A 15,086-nucleotide genomic window follows, 5' to 3' on the forward strand; every position below is an offset into this window, starting at 1 on the left:
GTGATGTAAATTTTAGCTTCACTGGGTGGTCTCCTCTCGAAGGCGGTTTTCATTCAACAGAAGAAAGAGGATACACAAAAATAATTGTGTTCTAGGGTTTCTTTTCCACCAGTTGAAATAATAATGTGCGCACTTGAGAGGCGATTGCCAAGTTTATGTTTTATTTTTTATTACTGGGTTTTCTCCTTCATGGCGCGTGATGCTTATACCCTCGACTGTTAAGAAATAAAATTTTCTTATGTAGGCTTTGGTTCCACTTCTCTTTGGCTTTGTCCTATTTGGAACTGATAAAGCTATTGAGTGGTGGCACCGCGGCCCTTCCATCGATAATACAATGTATTAGTCCAGAAGTTAAAATTCGTTAATATTGCAAGTTTTTAAAATCTTGAAGGGAAACACTCCCATTCTTGGTGTTCTTGGTTAAATTTTTCTGGTTTACTATTTTGGATGTAGGGAATTCATGTCAATGCTTTTATGTAAGAAAATTATATTTTTAAAATGATACGTAAGCCGTTTCTTTTAAGGAAAAGAAGTTCCTTGTGTAATTTCATTTTCATTGGATATTGTTGAAGTTGTCATGCTGTAACCAAATGTGCAGGCGAGTGGGAAGTAACTTGCTTCCCTCCCACTCCACCGACTGAAATTTGAGACACCTGGGACGTTGATAACTTTCATTTGCTTGTTTGCTTTCTGAGACGAAGGTTGGCAAGTTTCCGATTGCAGTGTTTGTAAATCTGTACTGTGATATAGTGTATGATAAAGTTGATCCTTACTTATGAAATAGACGAAAATGGTACGTATATTTAGTAGGGATTCATCAGATGTGGATAGATTTTGCGTTATTTACTTTCGTTTATGTTTAAATGTAGTTTTATCAAAATTTTCAGTATGTTATTTTAAAAGGAAATGTGTTGGGACCTCTTTGGAGGCGAGCTCATTACAGTGATTAACATTAAAACTCACTGGGTGGTCTCCTCGAGAGCGGATCTCATTTTTGCCAACACCCGAGTAATTGTATCTTGCCGAATTACGATTGTTGTTTGTGGCGTGCTGAAAATTTTTCTTTGGCGAACGTTAAGCAAGAATTCATGGCACACACCTGAGGGGAGAAATCCGAGTTTAATGTTTACATTTTTCATTACTGGGTTTTCTCCTCCATGATGCGTTACCTTCATATATACAAGTTTGCCAGATTGCAAATATTTTTATATGTTTCGTGCTTTATAATTTCGGTTATCCGTTAATACTATATTATGGTGCCAGTTGAAATATAAGTTCACGGAATCTCCTTCGAGGTGAGATCATGACGGTGATGTAAATTTTAGCTTCACTGGGTGGTCTCCTCTCGAAGGCGGTTTTCATTCAACAGAAGAAAGAGGATACACAAAAATAATTGTGTTCTAGGATTTCTTTTCCACCAGTTGAAATAATAATGTGCGCACTTGAGAGGCGATTGCCAAGTTTATGTTTTATTTTTCATTACTGGGTTTTCTCCTTCATGGCGCGTGATGCTTATACCCTCGACTGTTAAGAAATAAAATTTTCTTATGTAGGCTTTGGTTCCACTTCTCTTTGGCTTTGTCCTATTTGGAACTGATAAAGCTATTGAGTGGTGGCACCGCGGCCCTTTCATCGATAATACAATGTATTAGTCCAGAAGTTAAAATTCGTTAATATTGCAAGTTTTTAGAATCTTGAAGGGAAACACTCCCATTCTTGGTGTTCTTGGTTACATTTTTCTGGTTTAATATTTTAAATGTAGGGAAATCATGTCAATGCTTTTATGTAAGAAAATTATATTTTTAAAATGATACGTAAGCCGTTTCTTTTAAGGAAAAGAAGTTCCTTGTGTAATTTCATTTTCATTGGATATTGTTGAAGTTGTCATGCTGTAACCAAATGTGCAGGCGAGTGGGAAGTAACTTGTTTCCCTCCCACTCCACCGACTGAAATTTGAGACACCTGGGACGTTGATAACTTTCATTTGCTTGTTTGCTTTCTGAGACGAAGGTTGTCAAGATTCCGATTGCAGTGTTTGTAAATCTGTACTGTGATATAGTGTAGTATAAAGTTGATCCTTACTTATGAAATAGACGAAAATGGTACGTATATTTAGTAGGGATTCATCAGATGTGGAAAGATTTTTGCGTTATTTACTTTCGTTTATGTTTAAATGTAGTTTTATCAAAAATTTCAGTATGTTATTTTAAAAGGAAATGTGTTGGGACCTCTTTGGAGGTGAGCTCATTACAGTGATTAACATTAAAACTCACTGGGTGGTCTCCTCTCGAGAGCGGATCTCATTTTTGTCAACACCCGAGTAATTGTATCTTGCCGAATTACGATTATTATTTGTGGCGTGCTGAAAATTTTTCTTTGGCGAACGTTAAGCAAGAATTCATGGCACACACCTGAGGGGAGAAATCCGAGTTTAATGTTTACATTTTTCATTACTGGGGTTTCTCCTCCATGGTGCGTTACCTTCATATATACAAGTTTGCCAGATTGCAAATATTTTTATATGTTTCGTGCTTTATAATTTCGGTTATCCGTTAATACTATATTATGGTGCCAGTTGAAATATAAGTTCACGGAATCTCCTTCGAGGTGAGATCATGACGGTGATGTAAATTTTAGCTTCACTGGGTGGTCTCCTCTCGAAGGCGGTTTACATTCAACAGAAGAAAGAGGATACACAAAAATAATTGTGTTCTAGGATTTATTTTCCACCAGTTGAAATAATAATGTGCGCACTTGAGAGGCGATTGCCAAGTTTATATTTTATTTTTCATTACTGGGTTTTCTCCTTCATGGCGCGTGATGCTTATACCCTCGACTGTTAAGATATAAAATTTTCTTATGTGGGCTTTGGTTCCACTTCTCTTTGGCTTTGTCCTATTTGGAACTGATAAAGCTATTGAGTGGTGGCACCGCGGCCCTTCCATCGATAATACAATGTATTAGTCCAGAAGTTAAAATTCGTTAATATTGCAAGTTTTTAAAATCTTGAAGGGAAACACTCCCATTCTTGGTGTTCGTGGTTACATTTTTCTGGTTTACTATTTTGGATGTAGGGAATTCGTGTCAATGCTTTTATGTAAGAAAATTATATTTTTAAAATGATACGTAAGCCGTTTCTTTTAAGGAAAAGAAGTTCATTGTGTAATTTCATTTTCATTGGATATTGTTGAAGTTGTCATGCTGTAACCAAATGTGCAGGCGAGTGGGAAGTAACTTGTTTCCCTCCCAATCCACCGACTGAAATTTGAGACACCTGGGACGTTGATAACTTTCATTTGCTTGTTTGCTTTCTGAGACGAAGGTTGTCAAGATTCCGATTGCAGTGTTTGTAAATCTGTACTGTGATATAATGTAGGATAAAGTTGATCCTTACTTATGAAATAGACGAAAATGGTACGTATATTTAGTAGGGATTCATCAGATGTGGATAGATTTTTGCGTTATTTACTTTCGTTTATGTTTAAATGTAGTTTTATCAAAATTTTCAGTATGTTATTTTAAAAGGAAATGTGTTGGGACTTCTTTGGAGGCGAGCTCATTACAGTGATTAACATTAAAACTCACTGGGTGGTCTCCTCGAGAGCGGATCTCATTTTTGTCAACACCCGAGTAATTGTATCTTGCCCAATTACGATTGTTGTTTGTGGCGTGCTGAAAATTTTTCTTTGGCGAACGTTAAGCAAGAATTCATGGCACACACCTGAGGGGAGAAATCCGAGTTTAATGTTTACATTGTTCATTACTGGGTTTTCTCCTCCATGGTGCGTTACCTTCAAATATACAAGTTTGCCAGATTGCAAATATTTTTATATGTTTCGTGCTTTATAATTTCGGTTATCCGTTAATACTATATTATGGTGCCAGTTGAAATATAAGTTCACGGAGTGAGATCATGACGTTGATGTAAATTTTAGCTTCACTGGGTGGTCTCCTCTCGAAGGCGGTTTTCATTCAACAGAAGAAAGAGGATACACAAAAATAATTGTGTTCTAGGATTTCTTTTCCACCAGTTGAAATAATAATGTGCGCACTTGAGAGGCGATTGCCAAGTTTATGTTTTATATTTCATTACTGGGTTTTCTCCTTCATGGCGCGTGATGCTTATACCCTCGACTGTTAAGAAATAAAATTTTCTTATGTAGGCTTTGGTTCCACTTCTCTTTGGCTTTGTCCTATTTGGAACTGATAAAGCTATTGAGTGGTGGCACCGCGGCCCTTTCATCGATAATACAATGTATTAGTCCAGAAGTTAAAATTCGTTAATATTGCAAGTTTTTAGAATCTTGAAGGGAAACACTCCCATTCTTGGTGTTCGTGGTTAAATTTTTCTGGTTTAATATTTTAAATGTAGGGAAATCATGTCAATGCTTTTATGTAAGAAAATTATATTTTTAAAATGATACTTAAGCCGTTTCTTTTAAGGAAAAGAAGTTCCTTGTGTAATTTCATTTTCATTGGATATTGTTGAAGTTGTCATGCTGTAACCAAATGTGCAGGCGAGTGGGAAGTAACTTGTTTCCCTCCCACTCCACCGACTGAAATTTGAGACACCTGGGACGTTGATAACTTTCATTTGCTTGTTTGCTTTCTGAGACGAAGGTTGTCAAGATTCCGATTGCAGTGTTTGTAAATCTGTACTGTGATATAATGTAGGATAAAGTTGATCCTTACTTATGAAATAGACGAAAATGGTACGTATATTTAGTAGGGATTCATCAGATGTGGATAGATTTTTGCGTTATTTACTTTCGTTTATGTTTAAATGTAGTTTTATCAAAATTTTCAGTATGTTATTTTAAAAGGAAATGTGTTGGGACCTCTTTGGAGTCGAGCTCATTACAGTGATTAACATTAAAACTAACTGGGTGGTCTCCTCTCGAGAGCGGATCTCATTTTTGTCAACACCCGAGTAATTGTATCTTGCCGAATTACGATTGTTGTTTGTGGCGTGCTGAAAATTTTTCTTTGGCGAACGTTAAGCAAGAATTCATGGCACACACCTGAGGGGAGAAATCCGATTTTAATGTTTACATTGTTCATTACTGGGTTTTCTCCTCCATGGTGCGTTACCTTCAAATATACAAGTTTGCCAGATTGCAAATATTTTTATATGTTTCGTGCTTTATAATTTCGGTTATCCGTTAATACTATATTATGGTGCCAGTTGAAATATAAGTTCACGGAATCTCCTTCGAAGTGAGATCATGACGTTGATGTAAATTTTAGCTTCACTGGGTGGTCTCCTCTCGAAGGCGGTTTTCATTCAACAGAAGAAAGAGGATACACAAAAATAATTGTGTTCTAGGATTTCTTTTCCACCAGTTGAAATAATAATGTGCGCACTTGAGAGGCGATTGCCAAGTTTATGTTTTATATTTCATTACTGGGTTTTCTCCTTCATGGCGCGTGATGCTTATACCCTCGACTGTTAAGAAATAAAATTTTCTTATGTAGGCTTTGGTTCCACTTCTCTTTGGCTTTGTCCTATTTGGAACTGATAAAGCTATTGAGTGGTGGCACCGCGGCCCTTTCATCGATAATACAATGTATTAGTCCAGAAGTTAAAATTCGTTAATATTGCAAGTTTTTAGAATCTTGAAGGGAAACACTCCCATTCTTGGTGTTCGTGGTTAAATTTTTCTGGTTTAATATTTTAAATGTAGGGAAATCATGTCAATGCTTTTATGTAAGAAAATTATATTTTTAAAATGATACTTAAGCCGTTTCTTTTAAGGAAAAGAAGTTCCTTGTGTAATTTCATTTTCATTGGATATTGTTGAAGTTGTCATGCTGTAACCAAATGTGCAGGCGAGTGGGAAGTAACTTGTTTCCCTCCCACTCCACCGACTGAAATTTGAGACACCTGGGACGTTGATAACTTTCATTTGCTTGTTTGCTTTCTGAGACGAAGGTTGTCAAGATTCCGATTGCAGTGTTTGTAAATCTGTACTGTGATATAATGTAGGATAAAGTTGATCCTTACTTATGAAATAGACGAAAATGGTACGTATATTTAGTAGGGATTCATCAGATGTGGATAGATTTTTGCGTTATTTACTTTCGTTTATGTTTAAATGTAGTTTTATCAAAATTTTCAGTATGTTATTTTAAAAGGAAATGTGTTGGGACTTCTTTGGAGGCGAGCTCATTACAGTGATTAACATTAAAACTCACTGGGTGGTCTCCTCGAGAGCGGATCTCATTTTTGTCAACACCCGAGTAATTGTATCTTGCCCAATTGCGATTGTTGTTTGTGGCGTGCTGAAAATTTTTCTTTGGCGAACGTTAAGCAAGAATTCATGGCACACACCTGAGGGGAGAAATCCGAGTTTAATGTTTACATTGTTCATTACTGGGTTTTCTCCTCCATGGTGCGTTACCTTCAAATATACAAGTTTGCCAGATTGCAAATATTTTTATATGTTTCGTGCTTTATAATTTCGGTTATCCGTTAATGCTATATTATGGTGCCAGTTGAAATATAAGTTCACGGAATCTCCTTCGAGGTGAGATCATGACGGTGATGTAAATTTTAGCTTCACTGTGTGGTCTCCTCTCGAAGGCGGTTTTCATTCAACAGAAGAAAGAGGATACACAAAAATAATTGTGTTCTAGGATTTCTTTTCCACCAGTTGAAATAATAATGTGCGCACTTGAGAGGCGATTGCCAAGTTTATGTTTTATTTTTCATTACTGGGTTTTCTCCTTCATGGCGCGTAATTCTTATACCCTCGACTGTTAAATAAAATTTTCTTATGTGGGCTTTGGTTCCACTTCTCTTTGGCTTTGTCCTATTTGGAACTGATAAAGCTATTGAGTGGTGGCACCGCGGCCCTTTCATCGATAATACAATGTATTAGTCCAGAAGTTAAAATTCGTTAATATTGCAAGTTTTTAAAATCTTGAAGGGAAACACTACCATTCTTGGTGTTCGTGTTTAAATTTTTCTGGTTTACTATTTTGGATGTAGGGAATTCATGTCAATGCTTTTATGTAAGAAAATTATATTTGTAAAATGATACGTAAGCCGTTTCTTTTAAGGAAAAGAAGTTCCTTGTGTAATTTCATTTTCATTGGATATTGTTGAAGTTGTCATGCTGTAACCAAATGTGCAGGCGAGTGGGAAGTAACTTGCTTCCCTCCCACTCCACCGACTGAAATTTGAGACATCTGGGACGTTGATAACTTTCATTTGCTTGTTTGCTTTCTGAGACGAAGGTTGGCAAGTTTCCGATTGCAGTGTTTGTAAATCTGTACTGTGATATAGTGTAGGATAAAGTTGATCCTTACTTATGAAATAGACGAAAATGGTACGTATATTTAGTAGGGATTCATCAGATGTGGATAGATTTTTGCGTTATTTACTTTCGTTTATGTTTAAATGTAGTTTTATCAAAATTTTCAGTATGTTATTTTAAAAGGAAATGTGTTGGGACCTCTTTGGAGTCGAGCTCATTACAGTGATTAACATTAAAACTAACTGGGTGGTCTCCTCTCGAGAGCGGATCTCATTTTTGTCAACACCCGAGTAATTGTATCTTGCCGAATTACGATTGTTGTTTGTGGCGTGCTGAAAATTTTTCTTTGGCGAACGTTAAGCAAGAATTCATGGCACACACCTGAGGGGAGAAATCCGATTTTAATGTTTACATTGTTCATTACTGGGTTTTCTCCTCCATGGTGCGTTACCTTCAAATATACAAGTTTGCCAGATTGCAAATATTTTTATATGTTTCGTGCTTTATAATTTCGGTTATCCGTTAATACTATATTATGGTGCCAGTTGAAATATAAGTTCACGGAATCTCCTTCGAAGTGAGATCATGACGTTGATGTAAATTTTAGCTTCACTGGGTGGTCTCCTCTCGAAGGCGGTTTTCATTCAACAGAAGAAAGAGGATACACAAAAATAATTGTGTTCTAGGATTTCTTTTCCACCAGTTGAAATAATAATGTGCGCACTTGAGAGGCGATTGCCAAGTTTATGTTTTATATTTCATTACTGGGTTTTCTCCTTCATGGCGCGTGATGCTTATACCCTCGACTGTTAAGAAATAAAATTTTCTTATGTAGGCTTTGGTTCCACTTCTCTTTGGCTTTGTCCTATTTGGAACTGATAAAGCTATTGAGTGGTGGCACCGCGGCCCTTTCATCGATAATACAATGTATTAGTCCAGAAGTTAAAATTCGTTAATATTGCAAGTTTTTAGAATCTTGAAGGGAAACACTCCCATTCTTGGTGTTCGTGGTTAAATTTTTCTGGTTTAATATTTTAAATGTAGGGAAATCATGTCAATGCTTTTATGTAAGAAAATTATATTTTTAAAATGATATTTAAGCCGTTTCTTTTAAGGAAAAGAAGTTCCTTGTGTAATTTCATTTTCATTGGATATTGTTGAAGTTGTCATGCTGTAACCAAATGTGCAGGCGAGTGGGAAGTAACTTGTTTCCCTCCCACTCCACCGACTGAAATTTGAGACACCTGGGACGTTGATAACTTTCATTTGCTTGTTTGCTTTCTGAGACGAAGGTTGTCAAGATTCCGATTGCAGTGTTTGTAAATCTGTACTGTGATATAATGTAGGATAAAGTTGATCCTTACTTATGAAATAGACGAAAATGGTACGTATATTTAGTAGGGATTCATCAGATGTGGATAGATTTTTGCGTTATTTACTTTCGTTTATGTTTAAATGTAGTTTTATCAAAATTTTCAGTATGTTATTTTAAAAGGAAATGTGTTGGGACTTCTTTGGAGGCGAGCTCATTACAGTGATTAACATTAAAACTCACTGGGTGGTCTCCTCGAGAGCGGATCTCATTTTTGTCAACACCCGAGTAATTGTATCTTGCCCAATTACGATTGTTGTTTGTGGCGTGCTGAAAATTTTTCTTTGGCGAACGTTAAGCAAGAATTCATGGCACACACCTGAGGGGAGAAATCCGAGTTTAATGTTTACATTGTTCATTACTGGGTTTTCTCCTCCATGGTGCGTTACCTTCAAATATACAAGTTTGCCAGATTGCAAATATTTTTATATGTTTCGTGCTTTATAATTTCGGTTATCCGTTAATACTATATTATGGTGCCAGTTGAAATATAAGTTCACGGAATCTCCTTCGAGGTGAGATCATGACGGTGATGTAAATTTTAGCTTCACTGTGTGGTCTCCTCTCGAAGGCGGTTTTCATTCAACAGAAGAAAGAGGATACACAAAAATAATTGTGTTCTAGGATTTCTTTTCCACCAGTTGAAATAATAATGTGCGCACTTGAGAGGCGATTGCCAAGTTTATGTTTTATTTTTCATTACTGGGTTTTCTCCTTCATGGCGCGTGATTCTTATACCCTCGACTGTTAAATAAAATTTTCTTATGTGGGCTTTGGTTCCACTTCTCTTTGGCTTTGTCCTATTTGGAACTGATAAAGCTATTGAGTGGTGGCACCGCGGCCCTTTCATCGATAATACAATGTATTAGTCCAGAAGTTAAAATTCGTTAATATTGCAAGTTTTTAAAATCTTGAAGGGAAACACTACCATTCTTGGTGTTCGTGTTTAAATTTTTCTGGTTTACTATTTTGGATGTAGGGAATTCATGTCAATGCTTTTATGTAAGAAAATTATATTTGTAAAATGATACGTAAGCCGTTTCTTTTAAGGAAAAGAAGTTCCTTGTGTAATTTCATTTTCATTGGATATTGTTGAAGTTGTCATGCTGTAACCAAATGTGCAGGCGAGTGGGAAGTAACTTGCTTCCCTCCCACTCCACCGACTGAAATTTGAGACATCTGGGACGTTGATAACTTTCATTTGCTTGTTTGCTTTCTGAGACGAAGGTTGGCAAGTTTCCGATTGCAGTGTTTGTAAATCTGTACTGTGATATAGTGTAGGATAAAGTTGATCCTTACTTATGAAATAGACGAAAATGGTACGTATATTTAGTAGGGATTCATCAGATGTGGATAGATTTTTGCGTTATTTACTTTCGTTTATGTTTAAATGTAGTTTTATCAAAATTTTCAGTATGTTATTTTAAAAGGAAATGTGTTGGGACCTCTTTGGAGTCGAGCTCATTACAGTGATTAACATTAAAACTAACTGGGTGGTCTCCTCTCGAGAGCGGATCTCATTTTTGTCAACACCCGAGTAATTGTATCTTGCCGAATTACGATTGTTGTTTGTGGCGTGCTGAAAATTTTTCTTTGGCGAACGTTAAGCAAGAATTCATGTCACACACCTGAGGGGAGAAATCCGATTTTAATGTTTACATTGTTCATTACTGGGTTTTCTCCTCCATGGTGCGTTACCTTCAAATATACAAGTTTGCCAGATTGCAAATATTTTTATATGTTTCGTGCTTTATAATTTCGGTTATCCGTTAATACTACATTATGGTGCCAGTTGAAATATAAGTTCACGGAATCTCCTTCGAAGTGAGATCATGACGGTGATGTAAATTTTAGCTTCACTGGGTGGTCTCCTCTCGAAGGCGGTTTTCATTCAACAGAAGAAAGAGGATACACAGAAATAATTGTGTTCTAGGATTTCTTTTCCACCAGTTGAAATAATAATGTGCGCACTTGAGAGGCGATTGCCAAGTTTATGTTTTATTTTTCATTACTGGGTTTTCTCCTTCATGGCGCGTGATGCTTATACCCTCGACTGTTAAGAAATAAAATTTTCTTATGTAGGCTTTGGTTCCACTTCTCTTTGGCTTTGTCCTATTTGGAACTGATAAAGCTATTGAGTGGTGGCACCGCGGCCCTTTCATCGATAATACAATGTATTAGTCCAGAAGTTAAAATTCGTTAATATTGCAAGTTTTTAGAATCTTGAAGGGAAACACTCCCATTCTTGGTGTTCGTGGTTAAATTTTTCTGGTTTAATATTTTAAATATAGGGAAATCATGTCAATGCTTTTATGTAAGAAAATTATATTTTTAAAATGATACGTAAGCCGTTTCTTTTAAGGAAAAGAAGTTCCTTGTGTAATTTCATTTTCATTGGATATTGTTGAAGTTGTCATGCTGTAACCAAATGTGCAGGCGAGTGGGAAGTAACTTGCTTCCCTCCCACTCCACCGACTGAAATTTGAGACATCTGGGACGTTGATAACTTTCATTTGCTTGTTTGCTTTCTGAGACGAAGGTTGGCAAGTTTCCGATTGCAGTGTTTGTAAATCTGTACTGTGATATAGTGTAGGATAAAGTTGATCCTTACTTATGAAATAGACGAAAATGGTACGTATATTTAGTAGGGATTCATCAGATGTGGATAGATTTTTGCGTTATTTACTTTCGTTTATGTTTAAATGTAGTTTTATCAAAATTTTCAGTATGTTATTTTAAAAGGAAATGTGTTGGGACCTCTTTGGAGTCGAGCTCATTACAGTGATTAACATTAAAACTAACTGGGTGGTCTCCTCTCGAGAGCGGATCTCATTTTTGTCAACACCCGAGTAATTGTATCTTGCCGAATTACGATTGTTGTTTGTGGCGTGCTGAAAATTTTTCTTTGGCGAACGTTAAGCAAGAATTCATGGCACACACCTGAGGGGAGAAATCCGATTTTAATGTTTACATTGTTCATTACTGGGTTTTCTCCTCCATGGTGCGTTACCTTCAAATATACAAGTTTGCCAGATTGCAAATATTTTTATATGTTTCGTGCTTTATAATTTCGGTTATCCGTTAATACTACATTATGGTGCCAGTTGAAATATAAGTTCACGGAATCTCCTTCGAAGTGAGATCATGACGGTGATGTAAATTTTAGCTTCACTGGGTGGTCTCCTCTCAAAGGCGGTTTTCATTCAACAGAAGAAAGAGGATACACAGAAATAATTGTGTTCTAGGATTTCTTTTCCACCAGTTGAAATAATAATGTGCGCACTTGAGAGGCGATTGCCAAGTTTATGTTTTATTTTTCATTACTGGGTTTTCTCCTTCATGGCGCGTGATGCTTATACCCTCGACTGTTAAGAAATAAAATTTTCTTATGTAGGCTTTGGTTCCACTTCTCTTTGGCTTTGTCCTATTTGGAACTGATAAAGCTATTGAGTGGTGGCACCGCGGCCCTTTCATCGATAATACAATGTATTAGTCCAGAAGTTAAAATTCGTTAATATTGCAAGTTTTTAGAATCTTGAAGGGAAACACTCCCATTCTTGGTGTTCGTGGTTAAATTTTTCTGGTTTAATATTTTAAATGTAGGGAAATCATGTCAATGCTTTTATGTAAGAAAATTATATTTTTAAAATGATACGTAAGCCGTTTCTTTTAAGGAAAAGAAGTTCCTTGTGTAATTTCATTTTCATTGGATATTGTTGAAGTTGTCATGCTGTAACCAAATGTGCAGGCGAGTGGGAAGTAACTTGTTTCCCTCCCACTCCACCGACTGAAATTTGAGACACCTGGGACGTTGATAACTTTCATTTGCTTGTTTGCTTTCTGAGACGAAGGTTGTCAAGATTCCGATTGCAGTGTTTGTAAATCTGTACTGTGATATAATGTAGGATAAAGTTGATCCTTACTTATGAAATAGACGAAAATGTTACGTATATTTAGTAGGGATTCATCAGATGTGGATAGATTTTTGAGTTATTTACTTTCGTTTATGTTTAAATGTAGTTTTATCAAAATTTTCAGTATGTTATTTTAAAAGGAAATGTGTTGGGACTTCTTTGGAGGCGAGCTCATTACAGTGATTAACATTAAAACTAACTGGGTGGTCTCCTCTCGAGAGCGGATCTCATTTTTGTCAACACCCGAGTAATTGTATCTTGCCGAATTACGATTGTTGTTTGTGGCGTGCTGAAAATTTTTCTTTGGCGAACGTTAAGCAAGAATTCATGGCACACACCTGAGGGGAGAAATCCTATTTTAATGTTTACATTGTTCATTACTGGGTTTTCTCCTCCATGGTGCGTTACCTTCAAATATACAAGTTTGCCAGATTGCAAATATTTTTATATGTTTCGTGCTTTATAATTTCGGTTATCCGTTAATACTACATTATGGTGCCAGTTGAAATATAAGTTCACGGAATCTCCTTCGAAGTGAGATCATGACGGTGATGTAAATTTTAGCTTCACTGGGTGGTCTCCTCTCGAAGGCGGTTTTCATTCAACAGAAGAAAGAGGATACACAGAAATAATTGTGTTCTAGGATTTCTTTTCCACCAGTTGAAATAATAATGTGCGCACTTGAGAGGCGATTGCCAAGTTTATGTTTTATTTTTCATTACTGGGTTTTCTCCTTCATGGCGCGTGATGCTTATACCCTCGACTGTTAAGAAATAAAATTTTCTTATGTAGGCTTTGGTTCCACTTCTCTTTGGCTTTGTCCTATTTGGAACTGATAAAGCTATTGAGTGGTGGCACCGCGGCCCTTTCATCGATAATACAATGTATTAGTCCAGAAGTTAAAATTCGTTAATATTGCAAGTTTTTAGAATCTTGAAGGGAAACACTCCCATTCTTGGTGTTCGTGGTTAAATTTTTCTGGTTTAATATTTTAAATATAGGGAAATCATGTCAATGCTTTTATGTAAGAAAATTATATTTTTAAAATGATACGTAAGCCGTTTCTTTTAAGGAAAAGAAGTTCCTTGTGTAATTTCATTTTCATTGGATATTGTTGAAGTTGTCATGCTGTAACCAAATGTGCAGGCGAGTGGGAAGTAACTTGCTTCCCTCCCACTCCACCGACTGAAATTTGAGACATCTGGGACGTTGATAACTTTCATTTGCTTGTTTGCTTTCTGAGACGAAGGTTGGCAAGTTTCCGATTGCAGTGTTTGTAAATCTGTACTGTGATATAGTGTAGGATAAAGTTGATCCTTACTTATGAAATAGACGAAAATGGTACGTATATTTAGTAGGGATTCATCAGATGTGGATAGATTTTTGCGTTATTTACTTTCGTTTATGTTTAAATGTAGTTTTATCAAAATTTTCAGTATGTTATTTTAAAAGGAAATGTGTTGGGACCTCTTTGGAGTCGAGCTCATTACAGTGATTAACATTAAAACTAACTGGGTGGTCTCCTCTCGAGAGCGGATCTCATTTTTGTCAACACCCGAGTAATTGTATCTTGCCGAATTACGATTGTTGTTTGTGGCGTGCTGAAAATTTTTCTTTGGCGAACGTTAAGCAAGAATTCATGGCACACACCTGAGGGGAGAAATCCGAGTTTAATGTTTACATTGTTCATTACTGGGTTTTCTCCTCCATGGTGCGTTACCTTCAAATATACAAGTTTGCCAGATTGCAAATATTTTTATATGTTTCGTGCTTTATAATTTCGGTTATCCCTTAATACTATATTATGGTGCCAGTTGAAATATAAGATCACGGAATCTCCTTCGAAGTGAGATCATGACGGTGATGTAAATTTTAGCTTCACTGGGTGGTCTCCTCTCGAAGGCGGTTTTCATTCAACAGAAGAAAGAGGATACACAAAAATAATTGTGTTCTAGGATTTCTTTTCCACCAGTTGAAATAATAATGTGCGCACTTGAGAGGCGATTGCCAAGTTTATGTTTTATATTTCATTACTGGGTTTTCTCCTTCATGGCGCGTGATGCTTATACCCTCGACTGTTAAGAAATAAAATTTTCTTATGTAGGCTTTGGTTCCACTTCTCTTTGGCTTTGTCCTATTTGGAACTGATAAAGCTATTGAGTGGTGGCACCGCGGCCCTTTCATCGATAATACAATGTATTAGTCCAGAAGTTAAAATTCGTTAATATTGCAAGTTTTTAGAATCTTGAAGGGAAACACTCCCATTCTTGGTGTTCGTGGTTAAATTTTTCTGGTTTAATATTTTAAATATAGGGAAATCATGTCAATGCTTTTATGTAAGAAAATTATATTTTTAAAATGATACGTAAGCCGTTTCTTTTAAGGAAAAGAAGTTCCTTGTGTAATTTCATTTTCATTGGATATTGTTGAAGTTGTCATGCTGTAACCAAATGTGCAGGCGAGTGGGAAGTAACTTGTTTCCCTCCCACTCCACCGACTGAAATTTGAGACACCTGGGACGTTGATAACTTTCATTTGCTT

Source organism: Lepisma saccharinum, chromosome 17 (assembly GCF_977018435.1).
Source record: "Lepisma saccharinum chromosome 17, izLepSacc3.1, whole genome shotgun sequence".
In the NCBI taxonomy this organism is placed as follows: Eukaryota; Metazoa; Arthropoda; class Insecta; order Zygentoma; family Lepismatidae; genus Lepisma; species Lepisma saccharinum.